This window comes from Equus przewalskii, chromosome 1 (assembly GCF_037783145.1).
Source record: "Equus przewalskii isolate Varuska chromosome 1, EquPr2, whole genome shotgun sequence".
Classification (NCBI taxonomy): domain Eukaryota; kingdom Metazoa; phylum Chordata; class Mammalia; order Perissodactyla; family Equidae; genus Equus; species Equus przewalskii.
Window position 1 is genome coordinate 143,593,321 of NC_091831.1, and position 24,932 is coordinate 143,618,252.

The 24,932-nt window shown below is 37.5% G+C and overlaps 1 pseudogene; it reads left to right on the plus strand.

Moving 5' to 3' along the window:
• On the plus strand, nucleotides 1-24,492 carry LOC103560920 (elongation factor 1-alpha 1-like; annotated as a pseudogene).
• The last annotated feature ends 440 nt before the right edge of the window (nucleotides 24,493-24,932 follow it).

Here is a 24,932-nt window from a genome sequence, read left to right on the forward strand (position 1 = left end):
ATGTCTCATGGCTCCAGCAGCCCTTCCTCAGTATTCCAACCGGAAAAGTTTGGACAGGCATTAAGAAGCCAGCGTCTCAGATCTCTAGATCAGAAACAGTCAAGGTAAGAAGACAAGGTTAGAAATGAATTTGAATGAAGTCGGGCTACAGGATATACTGTGACCTGCTCTTTTGCACAGTAGCCGACAGCAAATGCCTATATGCCCCTTGAGTAGCATTTTCTTTCTCAAAAAGGAAGTTTTTGTTTTTGTTATTGTTTTAATCTAGACAACAGACAAAAGGGAAGACTACACATATTAGCAACATACTTTTCTCCAAGCTTTTTTCTTTCCCCTCAAAAAAGGTGACATGATACAAGGGAGGAAATACATGTATAAATACAATGTATTCGTTTTGGATGTGGATTCAAAGAAATCGGTGGGCATCACTGTTCCTACCAGCCTAGGCTGAAAAGTGCTTTAGTTAAGCAATTTCCCAGGTCTCATTCTACATGTAAACACCTCAGATTGCTATCTGTCTATGAAAAATAGAGAAATGCAAGAAGGAAAAGGCCTACTGTCTCCTCACATGACTGACAGTCAATTTTCTACTATACTTTTCTTTTCATTTTAAAATGTTCTTATTGAGCCAGTTTCCAATGCATTAACTTGGGACAGCTATTACATTTGAACGTATTCCACGCTGGCAAACTGCATTTTGGAGTCACCAAGGGTCCCTTGATGCTTTACCATCAGCTGACTAAATTAGTCTCCATTCCTATCGTTTTACACTTGGATTGATGGATGCATTACCTCTCACTCTTGAACTCTAGGAGTTGTTATAGACTCTGAGGAATAGCATGGGGTTCATATTAGGAGTGAAATGGGCCCCGGGGCCCACTTAAGCAAATGCTCATACTGTAAAGGTCACCGCTGGACTTTGGTTGGTTCCTCAGATATGAAGGAATCTCAAGGAGGTGAATTGGTTTGAAATTCTTCCTAGAGATGCACGATTACTTGGGAAAAAAATGTTTTCATTCTATGTGCAAAGTAGTAGGCTAGTCAGCAAGGAACACGCAAAAGAAGCACAGGTTCACTATCTGAGTGGCAGGCAAAATAACTTCCAGAGAATTGCAGAGAGCAAACCAGTTTGGCTGGAACAGGGGAGGAATGCCTTATTCTATTAGAACCTGTCATTGCTCCATCCAGGCCCCTGAGAATCCCTCTTACCCATCCATTCTGTGCATCCAAACCCCAGCTTCTCTGTGCTTGGCTTCTAATGGTTTCCACCGGCAGCTGTCTTCAGCTTGCCTTGGGCTAGGGGAACAGCTTTGCCTGCAGGTGCAGAGAATCAGAAGCACCTAGTAGTTTACACGCCAACACTTCCCTCCTGGGAGGAGCCAACAGCCAATAATTGACTGGTGTGGGAGTATGAAAGTCCAGCCCCCTTGTGTGGAGGCAGGACCTGAGGTGCAATTTACACTGCAGAGTTCTCCAGAGGATCAAGCTGAAGCTTGAACCCTTGCTTGGCTTCTTATTTCCTGTCCTGCTTCCCCGACTCTCTTGCCAGTTTTTCCTGAGGACACTTCTTAATAAATCAGCTGCTCAGGAATCCTTGTCACAGGGCTTGCTTCTGAAGAAGGTGACCTAACAGACCTTAGCGAGGAGTCAGGACTTGTTTCTGCCTGAACGAGAGATGGTATTGGATCTGGAAGTGAGGAGGGAGAAGCACTCTATCCCTAAGATGGCAGAATTAACAACATGAGTAAAGGACCAGGCTGGAGTCAGGAACTGGAATGGTGTATTGGAGTGCAACAAAGGGGGTGATATGGCTGGATTAAAAATTATATAAAGAAAAAGGAGAAATGTCTCTTCTTTTCATTTTTACATTCCCTTCAGGAAGTAAGCTTTTTAAAAACAAAATTCCCCTTCCTAAAACTTACGATTTAATTTTTTTTTTCCTCCCAGAAAAAGCTGGGAGATAAAATCATAAGTACTCACCTCAGGTTTAAAGATGTGCAAAATTAATCACATAGAAGGCCGAGAGGAGAAAATTTCTCTCTGGCCCTTACCATGCATGAACAAGAGATTGCGCTACAGTCAAGGGACACAGATAAATTAAAATACTCTGTTTATTTGTCAAGCACATACTTGAAAGTGAATGTTAAAAAGAAAATAAATGTTAATTAAAAAAATTAAAAACCACAATTATTCTTTAATCCTTAATACGGCATGCAAGGACCTTCATAATCTGGCCCTATGCCACATTTCAATCCTTCTCTTCCTCTATTTTCCTCCATACACATAACCGGTTAGCACTTCACTAAGCTCCTTGCCATTGTTTGAACACACTATACTGTTTCACACTCTCATGCTTTGCTCTGCTGCTCCTTGACATGCCCTTCTATCTCTTCTTTGGCTGATAAACTTCTACTCATATTTTAATGCCCAGCTCAAATTTTACATTCTCAGTTACCTTATCCTGTCTTTCCAAGCAATTTATCATTTTTGTCTCTGTGTTTATCATACCTGGAATATACCTTCAAAATAGCACTTAGAATATTACCTTTAAATGCAAACAACAACTCCATGGGATCCTGGAGAAATGTGTTCATTTCATCTTTGTTTCTTCTCCCCATTGTATTGCCTAGCACACTCCCAGCTCTCCGTTAATGTCTGTGGATTTTGAAATAAATTGAACAAATATGTATTAGTAAAGTGGAACCAAATTACAAAACCTCTTGGATGGCAAACTAACCTGAATTGTAGCCTATATAATAGGGTGGAAAATTTGGAATTCTTTGATTAAGAAACTCCTTCACTAAAATTTTTGATTTAATGAAAACATGTGTTAAGCATCTGGTGAGAAAGAAAATCATCACTATTTGCTCCTTGCCTCTAGGCTCTAGATCATACAGTGTATTTCTAGTAGCGAGGATGCCCAAACTAGCCAATAAAATTGTGATTAGTTTAAGCATTTCTTATTTCATATATTCACCAACAGATTTGAGAAGAGAAGTGGTTTCCTAAAAGCATAATGATCAAGAGCAAGGAGTTTAAGTCTGGGAGATTTAGACTGAAATCCTGACGTTGCCAATTACAACTACGTAATTTTTGGCAAGTTGTGTTTCAGTAGTGAAATAAAGATAAAGGCAATGACCTCATACAGTTGTTGCAAAGAATAGTGTTCTGCCTCAAATATTAGTATTATAAACAGTAATATTATTGAGGCTTTCTTTGACAATTATTCCTCCTTTCATCAGGGAGGATTTCCCCAGGATGCCCCCTTCAAAATGTGTCAGCATTGTTAATCCAGAGGTGGTTAAGAGAAGAATGGGAATTCCAGATTGAGGGACCAGTCATTTGGAAGCATAAAAGCGTATTACTTGTTCAGACAGTATCATGGCTCAGTTTTCTGCTCCCATCCTCACACCTCCTCTCATAGACTGAAGCAGTGGCTAACCTAGGTCTGAACTCCTCAAACCTCAATATCCCCTTGAAGTATGATGGGCTTTCCAGGCCTAGCTGAGCTATAAAAATAGCCTCAAATCACTGACTGCTTTTCAACTCCCCTCTCCTCTGTTGGATCGACCTGGCCATAGGTCCTCTGGTTCCCAAACAGCAACTCCCCTGCCAGTCCCCTTTGTGACATAGGTAGCATCTAGGCATTTGTGACCACTATAGGATCAAATGTATTTCTTTACAAAAGACTGTATTCTCAGGACACAGAGTCTCATCTCTTCTATTTTGAATTTTATCTGTGGTGACTAATACTACAAAGCATAGCCAGAAATTCTAAAATATGAGGGAATCTCTTGATTTGAACCATGTTCTGATAAAGTGAGAACAGGGGCCCCAGGTGTGCTCTGGAGGTTTATCAGTTTCTCAGATTGTCTCACATTAGGAAAGAAGCTGTAACATACTCTAAACTTGTAGGTTCCTCTCTCCTTCTTTGCACATATTTTCTATCATTCTAAGGCCAAAGGTCTTAGTTGTTGAGAGAACAAAGTCCTTTTTCTGGTTCTCAAAGCTCTGCTTTATTTTAGGTAAAAACTGTTTTCCATAAAGGTCCAGTGACGTGGTAGAGTGGTTTCACCTACTTTTGATCATAGACTTCACCCGTCATCATGGCGTTCCACGTCCTCCATTGCTTCAACTCTTCTTCAGCAAGCCCACCCCACACTGCAGGGCTTGCGCTCATTACTGTTCCACCTAATAGGCTTTGCATTTGGAATTTCCAATTTCCCATTGAACAAAATGGGCAACAACCCATCCTCCTCAGTAAATGACCCCCCTAGATGCTCATTTCCTAATTCTCTCTCTCTTTCACACACACATACACACACACTCACACAAACACAAATATCAACCACATGTGACTGACTCCACAGATAGCATATTTTCCCCATCCTAGCATAACCATAAGGCAGGATGCACAATATTTTTTTATTCACACAAAAAAACTCTACACCACTAGGAGTAATGAGAAATACATATTCAAAATCCATAGGGATTATGGGGGCATGTAAGAAATAGTTGTATTATAACACATATGCAGCATCTCACCCCAAAATTCATAACTAGATTTTTCTATGTCTCTTCCCAAAGTCCCTCACCTGCCACTCACTCTTCTTCTGTCTCCTTGCAATAGTTTCCATAGCTTCTCAAGCTCTCTTGACCCCAGTCCTATGCACCTTCCTTCCCTCCTGGCCTCTCTATAGCACTCACCATGTTTTACTCACATATTTTCCTCCTCCAAACATGCATCTCCAAGCCCTCTTTAATAAAATCCTTGAGTTTACAAAAGATTCTCCAGTTACTAGGATCCACCTGTCTTGGAAAACAGATACAGAACTATAAATAGTACATTTTTGTGTTAGAATTGCTATTTTTCCAATCACACAAAGCAGAGGAATGAGATTTTAGTTCACATGAAGATAAACCAATGGATAAGGTATTAAGAGGTTCAGGGAGTTTATGCCAGCAAGGCTTTGAAGTTTTTTTTTTTTTCTTAATTGCTCCAACTTTCCCCAAATTTCCCCAATTGATTTGGTCATTTCCACCTAGAAGTAGCTTCATAACATTGAATGGCAATATGCCTAAAACTGAATTTACCCCCTCCACTCAATCTGCTCTCCTGATCAACTCCCATTTATAACACTTCCATTTTCCTTAATCATTCAGGCTTCAAAGACTAAAACAATCTTTGACTCATCTCTATTCTTTATTTTCTATAACCAGTCTATCACTGGTTTATTCTTCTTTTGAAATGTCTCAATATGAAGTCCTTTCCATTTCACTGTGCTAGGTTGTTCAAAACTCTGCCACCTTCTGCCTGACAATTACAAACCCTACTAACGAGTCTACCACCCTCCAATTCTAATTCTTCCTGCCCATCATTGACAGATAAATCTTCCCCCAAAAGTCACTGTCCTGATGCCATTTCTCTGCTCAAAAATCTCCAACGGCTCCTCAATGCCTACTTGTTGGATAAATAAGAACAATTAGTATCGTTAACTACTCTCCAATGACTCTGATTCAAACAAGTAAGGAATGAGAGTGGATGTGAGTTTGGCTCCTCACAAGCACCTTAAGGTATCAAGACGTTGCTCACATAATTAACTGTCTTCTAGAAGTATTTTGCCAAACAAGCAGGGAAAGAAGAAAGGTATAAGGGAGGTAGAAGGAGAGGGAGAAGAAAAGAGAAGAAGAGAAAGGGAGGGAGGGTGGATGAGAAGAAGAGAGGGACAGAGAAAGACTGGAAGAAAGGAAGAAACTCACCTAAGGATAAAACATAATTGCTTCTTTCCATATTGCTTCCTTCCTTTCAACATCTGGATTTCTCTTTTCGTGTAAGGCCAATTTTTAATAAAAAACAAGTTTGTTCCAAGTCAAGAAAAAATAAAAGTAAAACTCATGAAACTAAAGAAAAAACACATGATTTGCCTTGACTTTTATGCTTTCCTGGAAGATGGAAAGCCAAGATAGCACTCTCTGTTCCAATTTTCCAATTTAGAAAGGGAAAATAGAAAAATGTTTTTGTGGCTTTCTCTCATAAAAGTCAGAACATCCTGTATATTTGAACCCTACATGGCTCAGATGTGGTGCTTAACATCTTTCTCTCTTCTTTTAAGGTTGTTTTTTCTGCCACCTTTGCTTGTGTGTTGATTAGTATGTCAAAGAGAATATTGAGACTGAGAAAGTGTAGTCTGCATTTAAGGTGCTTTATTGGCATAAGATGTAGAAAGTAAACAACTTTAAAACTGGCAAGCAAACATTTTCAATTAATCTATGCTTTTAAGAGTGAATGCAGAGGAATAGTTGAGAGAATGAAATTAATGATCAAAGTATCTTTCAATGAAAAATAATTTGTTTTAAAGAAAAAGAAATAACAAGTAATAGCTGCTGCTAATTTTAATATTGAGCTTGGTTCTTTGTCACCCTGTGGAAAATCCATTGGGAAGTAGACCGTAATGTGAAGGAGTGGAGGTAAGGTCTTTTAATTAAATTTAAAGATTTTCTTACCTATGGGAAAGAGCATAATTAGCTGTTTTCTAACGCATTTGACCTGAAGATGCTTGAATCAGCAGATAATTGAATGTATTAAAAGAAGTAGCAAATTCTAATTATGAGACTTAGTTGTGGAGTGGGGGGTAGAAAGAAGTCATTTATTATTTATTCAAGAGAGTTCATAGAAATGTAGAAGGAGGCAGAGGAAGAGGCAATTACCAACTGTCTCAGGCCCAAGACTGCGCATCTTCACACAGTGGCACTTGGGAGGGGAATTGGGCAGCTCAGGACTTGAGTCGATTTTGTTATTCCCACACAAGATCTCAATCTGAATGCCAAATAAATTACCAGTAAAAATAGACTGAAGTACTCACAGCAGTAGAATGTACCAGCTGGACTGATGCCTGCATCACAGATTAACTCTGATATATTGGGCTTTGGTATGTTGCTGTGATGTTTCTGAGGGCACATATATTCAAGTCTACAGGCTAACAAGCTGTGCTCAGACAGAGTTCTAGTGAGTAAGTACTTGGGTCATATGGTGCTTACACAAATTTAAGTCAGTCACGGTCTCCTTTTAAAGGAAAACAAGTGACATGAACTCCAAGTCTGAAATTATTTTATTATATTACTTAAATATTGATACATATGAAAGCTATGAACTTAAATATGTATTCTTACACTTATTAATTTGGGTATAATTTAAAAAACAAGACAGGTTATAAAATAAATACAAACAATAAACCAATAAAATTCAAACTAATATGATGGATGATACTGTTTTGCTGAAAACGAATCTACACTCAAAACCCAGAATATGATATTGGCTACTATGATACAGATTCTGTAGAATTTTTCATGCCTAAACTATTGTGTACCTTGTGGTGATTCATTTCTCCATCATTCTTCTTTATTTAACTAATGCAAAACCGACCTTCCTATAATATGCAGTGAGGGCATTTGGCTTTTATTTGCATTTAAATACGTCATTTGAGTATTAAGCCAAACTTTGTTCTCTCTTATTGGTCCTGGGTCATTAATGTAGTAATATTGATCTGAATAAAACTAAAACAAACATAAACTCAGATGCTGAATATAGCGTGTAGTATGTTTTATTATTTCATTCTCTTAGCAGATATAGAAAATACTATTCCACTCTCCATTCACTCATGCATTCATCTATTCAACAAATAGTGTTTGCTATGTATTAACTACTTCAGATGATGATGATAATGATGATGATGATGAATACTGTACAATCCTTGGTCAAGAAAAGAAAAATAACTTTAAAATTAAGTGTTCAGCAATAAATCATATATCTAAAGAGCTACAATTTTAGGTTATGTTAAAGCCATTGGGAAAATGCATACATACGGTTAAGAGAGTTTGAAAGCAGAGCACATCTCATTGGAATGGGAAATATGACTCAAAATTGCAAATAATTACAACAATAGCAATGAAAATGATGCCAAGGATTGTATTTCACATATACTATTAACTGTTTATCAGGTGCCAGTCACTGATTAGTCGTTATCTTACTTAACCTTCAGACCAACCTAACGAGATAGTTATTTTTTCATCATTTTATAGATAAGGCAATTGATACCCAAAAGCACACAGCTAGTAGTGATAGAGATAGGATTTTAACACAGGCAGAAAAGTTCCAAAATATGAGTGTTCAGCTATATTTCTACGTAAAAGCGTTGGTATTTGAATTTGGTATTTTTTATAATTAATGAATATGAATTGAGTGCATACAATATACTTCACAGCCTTGGATGCCAAGTTAGGTAGTTCACATAATAATATATTACATGATATGATGTTTAATAAATTATATCTCATGTATATGTATATGTTACAAAATATCATTAATAATAATATAAATTGTTATAAATTTGATAATAGTATGATGGTTAATTGTATGCATCAACTTGACTAGGTCACAGGGTGCCCAGATATTTGGTCAAACATTATTTTGAATGTTTCTGTGAGTAAGAGACAAACTAAAACCTTGAAAGGCATCCAATTTTCCCATAAGGATACTTGCTGAGTTCCAGTGCCGAGAGGGAGTCTGGTTAGCTGGGTGAAATATTCTAGAAGGGACAGTGAAATCTGATGTACTCACAAGGTGCTTTGCTTTCCTGAAAAACCTCCCTGGTCCGTTTCTAAAGACATTTACCATATTGGAAGGCTCATCGGGCAGGAAGCTAAGGAGCTTTGCTGAGACTCTCTGAAGGATAGAATTGCATTCTTGAAAGTCTTTGGTACTGAGAAGATGTATTTTTGAAAGGTTCTTAATACATATCCCATGAAGGACATACCTAGAGAAGAAGATGAACAAGAGTTAGGCTGAGTTTTTCTAAACCTGCAACCATGCCTTGACTCAGCTCAATTTCTTGTTGAAGTGAGATGTCTGACCCTCATCCCATCCGCTTAACACAGGAAAGGGGAAACTCTCACTGGTAGAATACAACATCACTGGGATTCTCTAAAGCTCTTTAGTACACAATGTCCAGCATACAATTTTTAAAAATTAGAAATGAGAATAGACAAGGAAACATCATAGAAGAAGAAGACAAACAACATCAACAACGATATAAACAGACCCATGTATGATCTAGACATCAGAGTTAACACACAAGGACTTTAAAATAGCTATGATTCTTATATCCAAAAAAAGAAGATAAGGTGTACAAAATGAATTAGAATATTGAGAGTTTTAACATAAAATTGGCACCTATAAAAATAATCAAGTGGATAGTCAGGAACTTAAAAATTAAAAAATAGGGGCCAGCCTCATGTTGTAGTGGTTAAGTTTGGCACATTCCACTTCAACAGCCTGGGTTCACAGATTCAGATACCACGTACGGAACTACACCACTTGTCAGCCATGCTGTGGTGGCGACCCACATATAAAGTAGAGGGAGATTGGCACAGATGTTAGCTCAGGGCTAATCTTCCTCATGGAAAAAATGAGGAAGATTGGGAATCGATGCTAGCTCAAACCTAATCTTCCTCAGCAAAAAAAAAAAAAAAAAAAATTTAAAAATATATATCTGAAAGTAGAACCATATCAGATAGGTTTAACAGCAGATTGGAGACACAGGGTTAGTGAAATGGAAAACACTGCACAAGTGAAGTAGATACATGGGAACATCTCAATCGCATTTATAGTTGCAGTTCCAGAAGGAGAGAAGCAAGAGAAAGAGGCAGAAATAATGTTTGAAGAGACAGTGGCTGAATGTTTTCTGAAACTCACAAAGAACATCAACCCAAAGAATTCCAATGAGGAAAAATTCAATTCAAAAAAGGAAAAACACAAAGAAAACCACATCCAGTCACATCATAGTAACAATGTAGAATATCAAGGACAAAAAGGAAATCCTAAAAAGTGACAGGGATAAAAAAATATTACCTTTAAAGTAGTAATTCTAAGACTGGCAGCTGAATTCTCAACAGAACTGACGAAAGCCAGAAACAGCAGAATAACATTTTCTAACCATTAAAAGAAAATAACTCCCAACTTAAAATTCCATATGCAATAAAAATTTCTTTCAAAAGTGAAGGTAAAATAAAGTCATTTGCTGATGAAAATCTGAGAGAATTTTGTTTTACTAAAAGCTCTACACTAAAAGAAAATCTAAAGGGAATTCTTCAGGCAAATGGAAATTCATCCCTATTGAATACTTGACAAGGCAGAAGAAAAAGAAAAACATTATTGGGTCATTTTAAAGGAATATTGAGTATATAAAATTATAATTATAATGTCTTTTGCAGTGAAAACACATGTAGAAACTAAAATGTTAAAATTACTTAAAATGCAAAAATTACTTAAAAGTCAGGAGGAAATAAATAGAGTTTAAAGGACCTGAGGTTCAAGCAGTGTCACGTTTGGCATATAAGTAATAATTTGCATTAGACTTTAATAGTCAAGAATGAATTATTACATCTTCAGTGTCTACTAAGATGATACAAAGCTGGTTTGTCAATAGAAGTGAAAATGCTGTTACCAGTCATTTCATAGTTTTAATACAAATGAGAAAATATGAATGACAATAGGCATAAAAGCATAATCAGATGCTTGTTGGGTCTCAGTTTATCAATTGTATGGTCAATTGTACCTGAAAAGGATAAGATTTATAAAGACAAGAAAGTCTCAGTATATATTGTTGGAAACTGGAAATTACTTCTAAAATATACGGTGTACGAAATGAAATTTTATAACGTATTTAGCACTCTGGGAACAAAACCATATCTCATCCTTTTAAAAGAAAAGTCATCTTTCAATACTAAACTTCCATACGCATATTCAAGGATTTATAGAGAAAGTAGAGTACTAACAGTAGTCAGGATCCAAATGCATAATGAAAATAATAAAAATTGCAAAATTTCAGAAAAGTGAGTATGCCGTGACAAAATTTTCAGGAAAATCTTCATAAAATAGATAGAATCTAAAGTAGGCCCTGAAATATGACTGGCAAACACATTTCATTTCTTGATAAAAATGGATGGCGAAGAAGAGAAAGCAATGTACCTTCCTACAATCTTTGGCTAGAAATGGAAAATGAAATCTAATACCAATAGTAAAGATCTGAATTTGGACACAATTTCACTCACAACAGTATTAGCTCTTAAGAATGAGGACCTGGGTAGGAGAGGATGACTGGCACGGAACGGAAGATATGCATTTCAGGAAACAGACCTTTTTAAAGTTTCCTCTCGCTTTATACTTTGCTACAAGTAGAGGATGCGACTTGGGAAATCTACATGAATTTTTCATCTTGAGAAGCAAGAAGATAGGAGGACTGAGTACCAATCTGCATAGTGAGATTATCAGAAGAGTTAAATATCCAAGCAGAAGCCCTGGAGGATCAGAGCTACATCTTCACAAATTGGCTTTTTACAGTAATAAAATTTTGAGGGTTAATTATCTTACCCAACCTCAGAGGTAAAACTACAAATTATTTAAAGCAGCAATTATTGATATTGATGATTAATAAGAAAGTATACAATTGTACTTAGGTGTCTATATTTTGTAGTCTTGTCTTCAAACACTATCATTATTCATTATAGATTGGTTCACAGTTACAATTTAACATGCAATTTTTGGTTGCATTTATAAAAATTGTAAATGAAAGGAAGTGTGAGTTCTAATGGCAATCTCAGTTAACTGTGGCTGTATCTGTTCATTCGGACCATGAAGTTATTATACAGGTATCACTATGCCCCCATTGATCATTTATCTAGACTGCAGACATAGTCTGTGGAAAGAGAGAAAAATAATTGTATGCCTTTACTCGGAAAACCCCAAACTCTGAGGAAATATCAATTGTCCTGAATAATACAACACAAATACTATAGCTGGATGTCAAGCATAATAACATAAGTTAATAAGGGATTATCCAAGGCCCCCATGGCTTGTAGGATTGTGGAAATAAATCTAGAGGTGCAATGTACAGTGCTGAATCGGATCCTGGGAAGCTGTAGCAACTCCAGCGTAATTACGCAGTGAAACTTTGAGTGGCAGCCATGGAATAACTAGTACTTTCAGTTTCAACAGATGGCTGCCTTTAAACCTAACTTTCTCCAGTACCAAATGTCTGAGAGTCCCTACAAAACTGTTTAGCATATTTTAAACAGTAACTTTATAAATACTTGATAAATTTAACTAAATTATAAACTTCAGATACACTTTGTAACTCCACGGAAACAGTTTTGCTCCTGAAACAAATCCTTTGCGGCTCTGAATCCCAAACTATGTCTGGTTTTGTTTTAGATCTCAACTGAATATTTTAGAAACACTTTCATCATGTCTGAAGTAAAATAATTAATGAAAGTTACACAAACAATATTCTCTGAGGCATCACTAACCAATCACCAAGGAAGGCATGCAAAATGTTTCTTAGAAGTAGCATGACAGCACATCGTTCTAAATTTGGTTACTCCCAGAGAGTCTAAAGAAACATTATCAAAAGATATGGCTCAGTGATTATGTAGCCTCAAGTAACGGAATAATTAAGTCGTGATTTAATCCAATAATATCACTGTCCTAATTTACTCTATCTCGTGGAGCTTTCCTACCTACAGGTAAGATCTAAGGTACACGAGACAAATCTGAAGATGCAATCCTCTCTAAAGCACATTTCCCAGACCTAGAGGCCCAATTTCCCCCAGATTCAGTACTTATTCTAATAGAGTGAATCCACTATGCTGACATTCCCCATTTAAAACATTCCCATGACTAAACATCAATAAGCACATATGATAAATTACAAGATCACAAAATAGTAAAGGCCAAATTATCATAGTAAGTTATGGGTATTTTTAATACGGATGTTGACTCGTGTTTTGCTAGCCTTGCACATTATTAAATGATTGTTTTGTGGCTACTACATTAACCCTAAATGTCTGGAAAATTCTTAAAGAATTAGCACTTAGAACTCAATCAATGGAACCTGGGGTATCAGGCAAACACAGTGTTATCAGAGAAATGAGGTTCAAATGTCAATGGAATCAACAGTAAAACTAAGTTCCTGTTGAACCAATGAGCAGCTTCCACAGGGTTTTATGTTGCTCCTGCCGAATCCCGGGGTTGTCCCTAAAGTCTATGTGGGAGAGTTAAGGAGACCCAATTGCTAAGGTTACAGAGATGTGCTCAAAAGGAGTTAGGCATTTGCAGGGACCAACTCTGTCAGTTCTCCCCACATTCAGCGGATCCCATCCTCACCCCTTATCCTGATTTGCCTCATTGTGCCCAATCCTTAGGTGAGAATAACAAAAGGATATAGCTGCGTGAGAGAAACAAAATTCTTAATGTATGAATCAACATTCACAGCCTCTCCTTTCTTGCCTCCAATAAGGAAAAGTCCTGACATTGCCTAATTGGCATTTCCTTTTTCTCTGATTTTAATCACAGGGGTTAAAGACCAACAAGAAGACTATTAAGAATGTGAGAGATAGATAGAGAGGCTTTGGAGAGGCTGAGTAGTTTGAGAGAGACAGAGGGAGGGAAGGAATGGGGTATCGTATCGAGACAAACTGCCTTGGGGATGAAGGATTGGATATTCTTTCATGTTCTGCAAAAGAAGAAGCAAAAAGCAATTGCTGGCACTGTATTAAATTACTTTTGGTCACTTGACTGTGCTTCTCTGAATGCGACACCTCAGCAGGACTGGAATTTTCAGGCATAGTTCACAGCATTAGCAGAACAATGGGTAACAAAGGTAGGAGTAAGGCCTGACACACTGCTGACCAACAACCACAGGGTCAGGTGGAACCTGTGTGGACACTGAGGAGAAATAGGCCTGCTGGACAATAGAACAAATATAACCAGAGGAAAATCCAAAATGATGACCAGTATTCAGAAGTGGATCAGAAATTAGAGTGGGACAATAATTATGCAATATTTTTTATGATAGGGTATATACATTTCTCACAATTTCACATTACTGAAATCACGATGAACCTTAAAATTAAACATAGTTGAATGTGTATCATTTCCCATTCTTCCTGAAAAGCTGTTATTAGATCAATGGGGAATCTATTGTAAGTTCCATGAATGTAGGAGAACCATGTCTATTTTTATCATTATTATTAACTATTTATTCAGCACAATATATTGTGCACAAAGCTGTAACATAATAAGTCCTCAATAAATATTTGCTGAATAATCAGTAGTGTGCCAGACTTGAAGAAATTGATCATGTAAGAAAAAAACAGCTATTTTTTCCTAGAAATTTTTAGTTTTAGTATGTGCCAGATGGGGTATACCTGTTACAAATATTATTGCATTTAATCCTCCCAATATCCCTACATTATAAATATTGTTATGTTAGTTTCACAGCTGAGGAAACTGAGTCTCAGAGAGGTTAAGAAACTTGGTGAAAGTTCTGAACTAGGACGGAGATGGAGCTGCTTTGAAATTCATGTCTAGGTCACTGTAAAGCCCTAGGTCTTAGCACTACACTATGTTGTTTCAAAAGAAGAAGTTAGTAGACAAATTCAGTGAAGATTTGAAGGAGGAAATAAACAGAGTCCGAGAACCAGGTCTGAGTGGAGGGGTTATGGTTGGAGTCAGAGAGCAATGAGGAAAGATAGAGATGAAGTGAGGGGCTGTGACTGCCCTGAGCTAAATTCCAGACTCAGCTGTCCCCTGACTATTAAGGAAATCTGCATTTTCCTCACTGTTCTTTTATCCTTATAAAACTCCATTCAAGATACTTCAGGAGGAATTAACAATACCAGTAGCCCGAGTTTCAGATCTGTGTAACCCACCAACTTGAACTTAGTACATAATTTAAGGCATTAATTTTCCAAATAGTGAATTATTGATCCAATGACCAAATGAAGTTCCCAAAAGTGCTTAACATACTCCAAAGGGATACCTTGTTACACTGGGGGAAAGTAGAACTTCTTTCTAAATCAGTGTGACTTATAGACATACGGATTTTGCATTTATATTACATGAGCTGAAAATGTCATGCTGCAGTTCACAGATGCCATCTACATAAACAAAGGGAATGGATGCCAGTCAGTTCCTGCTAATGTACAATAAGCACAGAATAACAGAGAAGGCAATGACCCAAACCAATTATAAACGACTCAGGATGGGGTGGGGCTCAGTATTGGGAGGTTTGGTTTTCACGGACAGATGGTTTCCTCATCATTATTTGTGGTACCAATTAAAACCGGTGTGACTGGGAGGGAGACAACAGCTCCTGTCTGCACACTGTTCTATTCTGCAATTCCGTTCATTTTGTGGGGCCTCTCCTAGTAAGCAGTGAGCCTTCTTTCTCCTAGCTACAATGATTCTTAGAGTTGATAAGAAATCGCAGCTGTCTCCTAGCCTATTACATCTTCTCAATGACCAGAACAGTTCGTGCTTGTGTAAATATGCCTTTTCCTTTGTGGAAGCTGAAATCAGTTACACACAGTTAATCACACCATAGTCTTGCCTATACAGTCAGAAACTGACATTAAAAGTCTCTCCTTAGTCTGCTCCAAACTCAATAACCCCAAAGAATTCAGTGTGTCCCAGTCAACCCTTTAATCGCTATTTTTTTTACTCTCATATTCTATGGTCTATATCCAAATTCTTCATTTTTCAGATCAATAATAGGATTAAAATGAATCTCACTACAATAGCAGTTAAGACTAGAACCACATGAACCATACTGGGAGAATCACTACATATTTCCAATGCCCACCTTTTAGAGCTTGATTTTAAATAGTGAGCACATGTTTTTGACTTCTGTGTTACCTTGTAATCTAGATCTTATTCAACTATTTGTATAGAATCTGACTGAAAGAATCACTCCAGCTCATTCTTAAGTTCTACTTACTTGCCCCAAAATAGTGTTCTGATTTTTTCTTATTTCTTCCTGAGTGAATTATACTGAACATATCAATTGAAATACCAAGCTTAATAGTTTATCCAATTTCTAAGGACATTTAAATTTTAATTAATTTCTGTAGGATCCTAGTCTAAGTTGTATTTCCCATATTAAAGTGTATATATATATATATAATGTATATATATATATACATTAAAGCATATATATGTAGAGAGAGTATACATACATTCCTTATATTTATATATGTATAAAATATTATATAATACATTAAAAAACTTCTAAGAGTAGTCAATAATCATAGAATCATGGAATCTTAGAGACGGAAGAACATTATGCCAGATTCTATGCCTTCAGAGGCAGCCGCCTAGTTACCTTGGTTTTCAAAAAAGGAAGATGGCAAATTCTGTGATCTTGGAGTGTATAATCCTGCCCACCTCCAAGAATGTGGATTCTAATGAGCTTGACATAGATACTACAATAAGGAAAGAATCAAAAATGCTGTCAAGGAGGGGCTGGCCCCGTGGCCGAGTGGTTAAGTTCGCGCACTCCGCAGCAGGCGGCCCAGTGTTTCGTTAGTTCGAATCCTGGGCGCGGACATGGCACTGCTCATCAGACCACGCTGAGGCAGCGTCCCACATGCCACAACTAGAAGAACCCACAACGAAGAATACACAACTATGTACTGGGGGGCTTTGGGGAGAAAAAGGAAAAAATAAAATCTTTAAAAAAAAAAAAATGCTGTCAAGGATTGTTCAAAAGATGCTTCAAAAGTCATTCATCACAGAATTTGTTACAGAGGAAATAATTACAAATTCCCTAACTAAAATTCCCAACACTGAGAGTATGATTAAATGCTTATAGGGGAGTTGGCCTTTTTTTAACTTAATTAATAGGGGGAAATTCTCCATGTATAATTTTATTATAGCTTTTCGGCAACAGATTTGCTTCCAGAACACAGATACTATGAAAACCACTGCTAAATACAAGCCAAAATGGGGGAAAGAAGAGATTCATATTAACATTGACATCATTGGACATGTAGATTTAGGCAAGTCCACCACTACTGGCCATCTGAGCTACAAATGTGGTGGGATTGACAAAAAAACCATAGAAAAGATTTAGAAGGAGGCTGCAGAGATGGGAAAGTGCTCCTTCAAGTAAGCCTAGGTCTTAGATAAACTGAAAGCTAAATGTGAGATGGTATCACTATTGATATCTCCATGGGGAAGTGTGAGACAAATAAGTATTATATGACCATCATTGATGCCTCAAGACTCAGAGACTTTTTCAAAAACGTGATAATAGGCACATCTCAAGCTAACTCCGCTGTGGTGATCGTTGCTCCTGGTGTTGGTGAATTTGAAGAAGCTATCTCCAAGAATGGGCAGACTCATGAGCATGTCTTTTGGGCTTACACACTGGTTGTGAAACAACTAATTGTTGGTGTTAAAATGGATTCCACTGAGCCTCACTCCAGCCAGAGAAACATGAGGGAAATTGTTAAGGAAGTCAATACCTACGTTAAGAAAATTGACTACAAGCCAGATGCAGTAGCATTGGTGCCAATCTCTGGTTGGAATGGTAACAATGTGCTGGAGCCAAGTACAAACATACCTTGGTTCAAGGGATGGAAAATCACCCATAAAGATGGCAATGCCAGAGGAACCACACTGCTTGTTGCTTGGACTGCATCCTGCCACCAATTCATCCAACTGAGAAGCCCGTCGGTCTGTTCCTCCAGGATATCGAGAAAATTGGTGGTATTGATACTGTCCCTGTGGGCCTAGTGGAGACTGGTGTTCTCAAACATGGCATGGTCATCAACTTTGCTCCAGTCAATGTTATAACTGAGGTAAAGTATGTTGAAATGCACCATGAAAAGATTTGAGTGAAGCTCTTCCTTGGGACAAGGTGGGCTTTGATGTCAAGAAAGTGTCTGTCAAAGATGTTCATTGTGGCAATGTGGCTGGTGATAGCAAAAATGACCCACCAATGGGAGTGACGTCAGTATCATGGCAGTGTGAACTTGCCTGGGATTTTCTCCCCTCCAACATACAATGAAAAGGAACATCCATACTCCAACAGAGGACATCCTAACACAGCACAAAAACATTGGAGAGACACGCAGCCTTAAGATGGAGGGCAGAGAGACTGGAGTCCCCCTTGGAGGAGCTGGAACAGGGTAAGAGAGAATTTCACTCCCTCTCCTAAAGACTGCTATCCAGGACCATGTGAGGTTCTGAGAGAGAAGGAACAGAGGAGGGGATGTTTGTTCGTAGGAACATCAAGGACCCCTGAGGATCCTAGAGGCAAGGGCCCTACCTTCCTATGCAGCCTAGAGGGAAGACATCTACTGGGCAAGAGCTTTTGTGGGGGGTGACCTCATCAAGCTAATATGCCAGGAGAGCAGATAGCAAGAGCAGAGTAAGAAAGACCAGAGTGCATTCAGGAGAAAGTGCTCCTCCTCTTCATGGCCCTTGCCTGCTCCAGTTCCACTGCCTATGATCACAGCTGAAGGCAGAGGGCTCAGAATACACTGCTCTTGACCCCCACCAAGTGGCAACAGGTGGTACCTGAAATATATCAGGATATATTATAATCATAATATACCAGGATAATAATATCAGGATGCGTAAGATCCAAACCAGCTCCCATATCAATATCAAAGATTATATCAAATTTCCAGACCAGAGGGAAAACAACAAGTACCCAGAATGCAGTCCTGAGGACACAGAAATATTTAATCCAAATGATGATGAATTCAAAATAGCTATCATCAAAAAACTCAGTGAGGTAAAAGAGAATGTAGAGAAACAATTCAACGAGTTCAGGAGCTACTTATCAAGAGATTGAAACTATAAAGAAGAATCAATCAGAAATATTAGAGATGAAAGACACAATGGAAGAGATAAAACAAAATATGGATTCCCTGAAAGCTCGAGTGGACATCATAGAGAAGTGTATCTGGATAATAGAAGATAGACATGTTGAAATGCTCCAGACAGAAGAGGAGAGAGAACTAAGACTAAAAAGAAATTTAAAAAGTCTCTGAGAAATATCCAACTCAATTAGGAAATGCAACATAAGAATTATAGGTATTCAAGAAGGAGAAGAGAAGGAGAATGGAGCAGAAAGTGTGTTCAAAGGAATAATAACAGAAAACTTCACAAACCTAGGGAAAGGGAGGGAAATCCATGTGGAAGAAGCTTCCAGATCTCCTAGATACATCAATGTAAAAAGATCTACTGCAAGGCATATAGTAGTAAAACTGGCAAAAATGAATGACAAAGAAAGAATACTAAGGACAGCAAAACAGAAGAAAGTAACCTACAAAGAAACCCCAATCAGGGTTTCAGCAAATTTCTCTGCAGAAACCTTACAGAATTACATATTCAAATCTTTAAAAGACAGAAATTTTCAGCCAAGAATACTCTATCCAGCAAAAATATCCTTCAGATATGATGGAGAAATAAAAATTTTCCCAGACAAACAAAAGCTAAGGGAGTTCGTAGCCACAAGAGGCCCCCTACAAGAAATCCTCAAGAAGGCCCTCATACCTGGAAAAAGGAAAAAGGGAGAAAGGGGTCACAAGGCACGGGATAAGGAGATAGATAGGTAGACAGAATCAGAATAGGATAGCAAATTCTCAAGTATAGCATTAAAGATAAAAGGAAGAAAAATACCAAAAACAAAGATAATCTTGTCATTTGAATCAGAAACTCACAACACAAGATGGAATAAGATGTGAGAAAAACAACTTAGGAGGGGAAGAGGTAAGGGACTGAATCAGTTTAGACTAAGGAAATAAGAGGCCATCAGAAAATGGACTATCTTATACACGAGATTATAAATACATACCTCATGGTAACCACTAAACAAAAAAGCAGAACACAAATAATAAACAAGGAGAAAACAAACATATCATAAAAAACTACGTAATTCAATGGGTAAAACAAAACACACTGGATGAGAAACAAAGGAAATGCAGGAGAACCAGAAAATGAGAAATTAAATGGCACCTTAAGCCCTCATATATCAATAATCACCCTAACTATAAATAGAGTGAATTCTACAACAAAAAGACAGAGTGATGAGATGGATTAAAGAACAAGACCTGACAATATGCTGCCTCCAGGAAAGACGTCTCAGCTCCAATGACAAACACAGGCTCAGAGTGAAGAGATGGAAGATGATATTCCAAGCTAATGGCAAACAAAAGAAAGCAGGTGTTGCAATACTTATATCAGATAAAGTAGACTTCAAGATAAGACAGGTGAAGAGAGACAAAGAGGTGCAGTATATAATGATCAAAGGGACACTCCATCAAGAAGAAATAACACTTATAAATATCTATGTACCCAACGGAGGAGCACCAAAGTTCATAAAGCAACTATCAACAAACCTAAAAGAAGATGTTAATAATAACACAATAATAGTAGGGGACCTCAACACTATGCTCACATCAATAGATAGATCATCCAGACAGGAAATCAACAAGGAAACAGTGTAATTAAATGAAAAGTTAAACCAGTCGGACTTAATAGGCATATATAGAGTACTCTGTGCAAAAACAGCAGAATACACATTCTTCTCAGGTGCTCACAGAACATTCTGAAGGCTAGACCATATGTTGGGAAACAAGGCAAGCCGCAATAAATTTAAGAAAATTGAAATAATAACAAGCATCTTTTCTATTCACAATACTATAAAGCTAGAAATTAATTACAAGAAAAAAGCTGAGAAAGGTACAAAGATGTGGAGATTAAACAATAAGCTATTCAACAAGCAATGGATCATTGAAGAAATTAAAGGAAAAATCTAAAAATACCTTGAGAAAATTGAAAATGATAACATAACATACCAACTCATATGAGATGCAGCAAAAGCTGTATTATGAGGGAAATTCATCACAATATAGACAGACCTTCACAAACAAGAAAAATCCCAAATAAGCAATCTTAAATTACACCTATCTGAATTAGAAAAGGAGAACAAACAAAGTCTGAAGTCAGCAGAAGGAGAGGAATAAAAATAATCAGAGCAGAAATAAATGCAATTGAAACAAACAAGCAGTAGAAAGGATCAATGAAACAAAGAGCTGGTTCTTTGAAAAGATAAATAAAATTTACAAACTCCTAGCCAGACTGACAAAGAAAAAAAGAGAGCAAGCTCAGATAAACAAAATTAGAAATGAAAGAGGAGAAATACCAACAGACACGACAGAAATACAACAGATTATAAGAGAAGACTACAAAGAACTATATGCTGAGGAAATGGATAAATTCTTAGACTCTTACAATCTCCCAACGCTGAATCAAGAAGAAACAGATACTCTGAATACAGCAATCACAAGGAAAGAGATTGAAACAATAATCACAAGCATCCCAAAGAATAAAAGCCCAGGACCAGACCCCTTCCCTGGGGAATTCTACCAAACTTTCAGAGAAGATTTAATATCTATCCTGCTCAAGCTATTCCAAAAATTAGGGAAGAAGGAACACTTCCTAACATATTCTGCAAGGCCAACATCACTGTGATACCAAAGCCTGAAAAGGACAACACAAAAAAGGAAAACTACAGGCCAATATTGCTGATGAACATAGATGCAAACATACTCAACAAAATTTTGACAACCTGAATTCAGCAATACATCAAAAGGGTCATACATCATGATCAAGTGGGATTTATTCCAGGGACACAGGGATGGTTCAACATCCACAAATCAATCAACATGATACTCCACATCAAGAAATTGAGGAATAAAAACCATATGATCATCTCAATAGATGCAGAGAAAGCATTTGACAAGATCCAACAGCCATTTATAGTAAAAACTCTTAACAAAATGGGAATAGAAGGAAAGTACCTCAACATAATAAAGCCCATATATAACAAACCCACAGCCAACATCACACTCAATGGGAAAAATCTGAATGCCACCCCCTTGAGAATAGGAACAAGACGAGGATGCCCACGATCACCACTCTTATTCAACATAGTACTGGAGGTTTTGGCCAGAGCAATTAGGCAAGAGAAAGGAATAAAAGGAATCCAAATAGGGAGAGAAGGAGTGAAACTCTTGCTATTTGCAGACAACATGATCTTATATATAGAAAACCCCAAAGAATCCATCGGAAAACTAATAGAAATAATTAACAACTACAATAAAGTTGCAGGCTACAAAATCAACTTACAAAAATCAGTTGCATTTCTATACTCTAATAACAAACTTACAGAAAGAGAACTCAAGAATACAATTCCATTTAAAATTGCAACTAAAAATGTAAAGTACCTAGGAATAAATTTAACCAAGGAGGTGAAGGACCTATACAATGAAAACTATAAGACATTACTGAAAGAAACTGATAATGACATAAAGAGATGGAAAGAGATTCTATGCACATGGAATGGAAGAACAAACATAGTTAAAATGTCCATACTACCCAAAGCAATCTACAGATTCAATGCAATCCCAATCAGAATCTCAATGAGATTCTTCATGGAAATAGAAGAAAAATTCCTAAAATTCATATGGGGCAACCAAAGACCCTTAACTGCTAAGGCAATCCTGAGAAAAAAGAACAAAGTTGGAGGCATCACAATTCCTGACTTCAAAATGTACTACAAAGCTACTGTAATCAAAACAGCATGGTACTTGTACAAAATCAGGTGCACAGATCAATGGAACAGAATTGATAGCCCAGAAATAAAATTGCACATCTATGGACACCTAATCTTTGACAAAGGAGCCAAGAACACACAATGGAGAAAAGATAGTCTCTTTGAAAAATGGTGTTGGGAAAACTGGACAGCCACATGAAAAAGAAGGAAAGTAGACCATTATCTCATGCCATACACAAAAATAAACTCAAAATGGATCAAAGACTTGAAGGTAAGTCCTGAAGCCACAGAACTCCTAGAAGATAATATAGGGAGTACACTTTTTGACATTAAACTTGAAAGGAACTTTTTGAATACCATGTCTTCTCAGACAAGAGAAACAAAAGAAAAAATAAACAAGTGGTAGTTCATCAGACTAAAGAGCTTCTGGAAGGCAAAAGAAACTAGGATCAAAACAAAGAGACAACCCACCAACTGGGAGAAAGTATTTGCAAATCATATATCTGACAAGGGATTAATCTCCATAATACATAAGGAACTCACACAACTGAACAATAAAAAAAACAAACAGCCCAATCAAAAAATGGGCAGAGGACATGAACAGACATGTTTCCAAAGAAGATATACAGATGGCAAATAAACACATGAAAAGATGTTCAACATCACTAATCATCAGGGAAACGCAAATCACAACTACACTAAGATACCACCTCATGCCTGTTAAAATGGCTGTAATCACTAAGACTAAAAGTTAACAAATGTTGGAGAGGATGTGGAGAGAAGGGAACTGTCACACACTGCTGGTGGGAATGCAAACTGGTGCAGCCATTATGGAAAGCAGTATGGAGATTCCTTAAAAAACTGAAAATAGAACTACCGTATGACCCAGCTCTCCCACTACTGGGTATCTACCCAGACAACTTGAAATCAACAATCCAAAGTAACATATGCACCCCTATGTTCATTGCAGCACTATTCACAATAGCCAAGACATGGAAACAATCCAAGTGTCCATCGACTGACGATTGGATAAAGAAGATATGGTATATATATACAATGGAATACTACTCAGCCAGAAAAAAGACAAATTAATCCCATTTGCAACAACATGGAAGGACCTGGAGGGAATTATGCTAAGCGAAATAAGCCAGACTGAGAATTACAAACACCAGATCATTTCTCTCATATGTGGAATAAGAACAAACACATGAACAAAGAAAACAGTTCAGTGGTTACCAGGGTAAGTGGGATAGAGGAGGGCACAGGGGGTGAAGGGGAGCACTTATGTGGTGACAGTCAAGAAATAACATGTGGGGGGGTGCTGACCTCATGGCGCAGCGGTTAAGTTCACACATTTTACTTTGGTGGCCCGGGTTTCGCTGGTTCAGATCCTGGGTTCAGACATAGCACCGCTCAGCAAGCCATGCTGTGGTAGGTGTCCCACATATAAAGTAGAGGAAGATGGGCATGGATGTTAGCTCAGGGCCAGTCTTCCTCAGCAAAAAGAGGAAGATTGGAGGCAGATGGTAGCTCAGGGCTAATCTTCCTCAAAAAAGAAAAATAGAAAGAAAGAATGCACAACTGAAATCTCACATTGATGTAAACTATTATGAACTCAATAATAATAAAAAAACAAATGACCCACCCATGGAAGCAGCTGGCTTCACTGTTCAGGTGATTACCCTGAACACTCAGGCCAAACTGGTGCTGGCTATGAACCTGTGCTGGATTGTCACACAGCTCACATTGCTTGCAAGTCTGCTGAGCTGAAGGAGAAGATTGATCACCATTCTTCTAAGAAGCTGGAAAATGGCCTGCCTCAAATTCATGAATCTTGTGATGCTGCCATGGTTGATATGGTTCTTGGAAATCCCGTGTGTTGAGAGCTTCTCTGACTATCCTCCTCTGGGTCATTTGGCTGTTTGTGACATGAGACAGACTGTTGCTATTGGTGTCATCAAATCAGTGGACAAAAAAGACTGCTAGCGCTGGTAAGGTCGCCAAGTCTGCCCATAAAATTCAGTAGGCTAAATGAATGTTATTCCTAGTACTTGCCACCCTAGACCGCCTCAGTGGCGGAAGAAGGTCTCAGAACTGTTTGTCTCAATTGGCCGTTTAAGTTTAATAGTAAAATTCTGGTTAATTACAACAATGTAGTATAAAACCTTCACAGGAAAAAGAGGATGTTTTGTGGATCGTTAGTTTTTTTCTGTGGCAGTTTTAAGTTATTAGTTTTTATAATCAGTACTTTTTAATGGAAACAATTTGACCAAAAATATGTTACAGAACTTTGACACTCATTAAAACAGAGTTTAATGAGAAAATAATTCAGTGTAAAAAACAAAATACAAAACTATACCTATAAGATCATCCCAAAAAATCAAAATAAAATTGGTATATAGGTACACGGATAAATATACACACATATAGAAATGTAAAAGAAATGACTGAAGGTAATCAATTGAT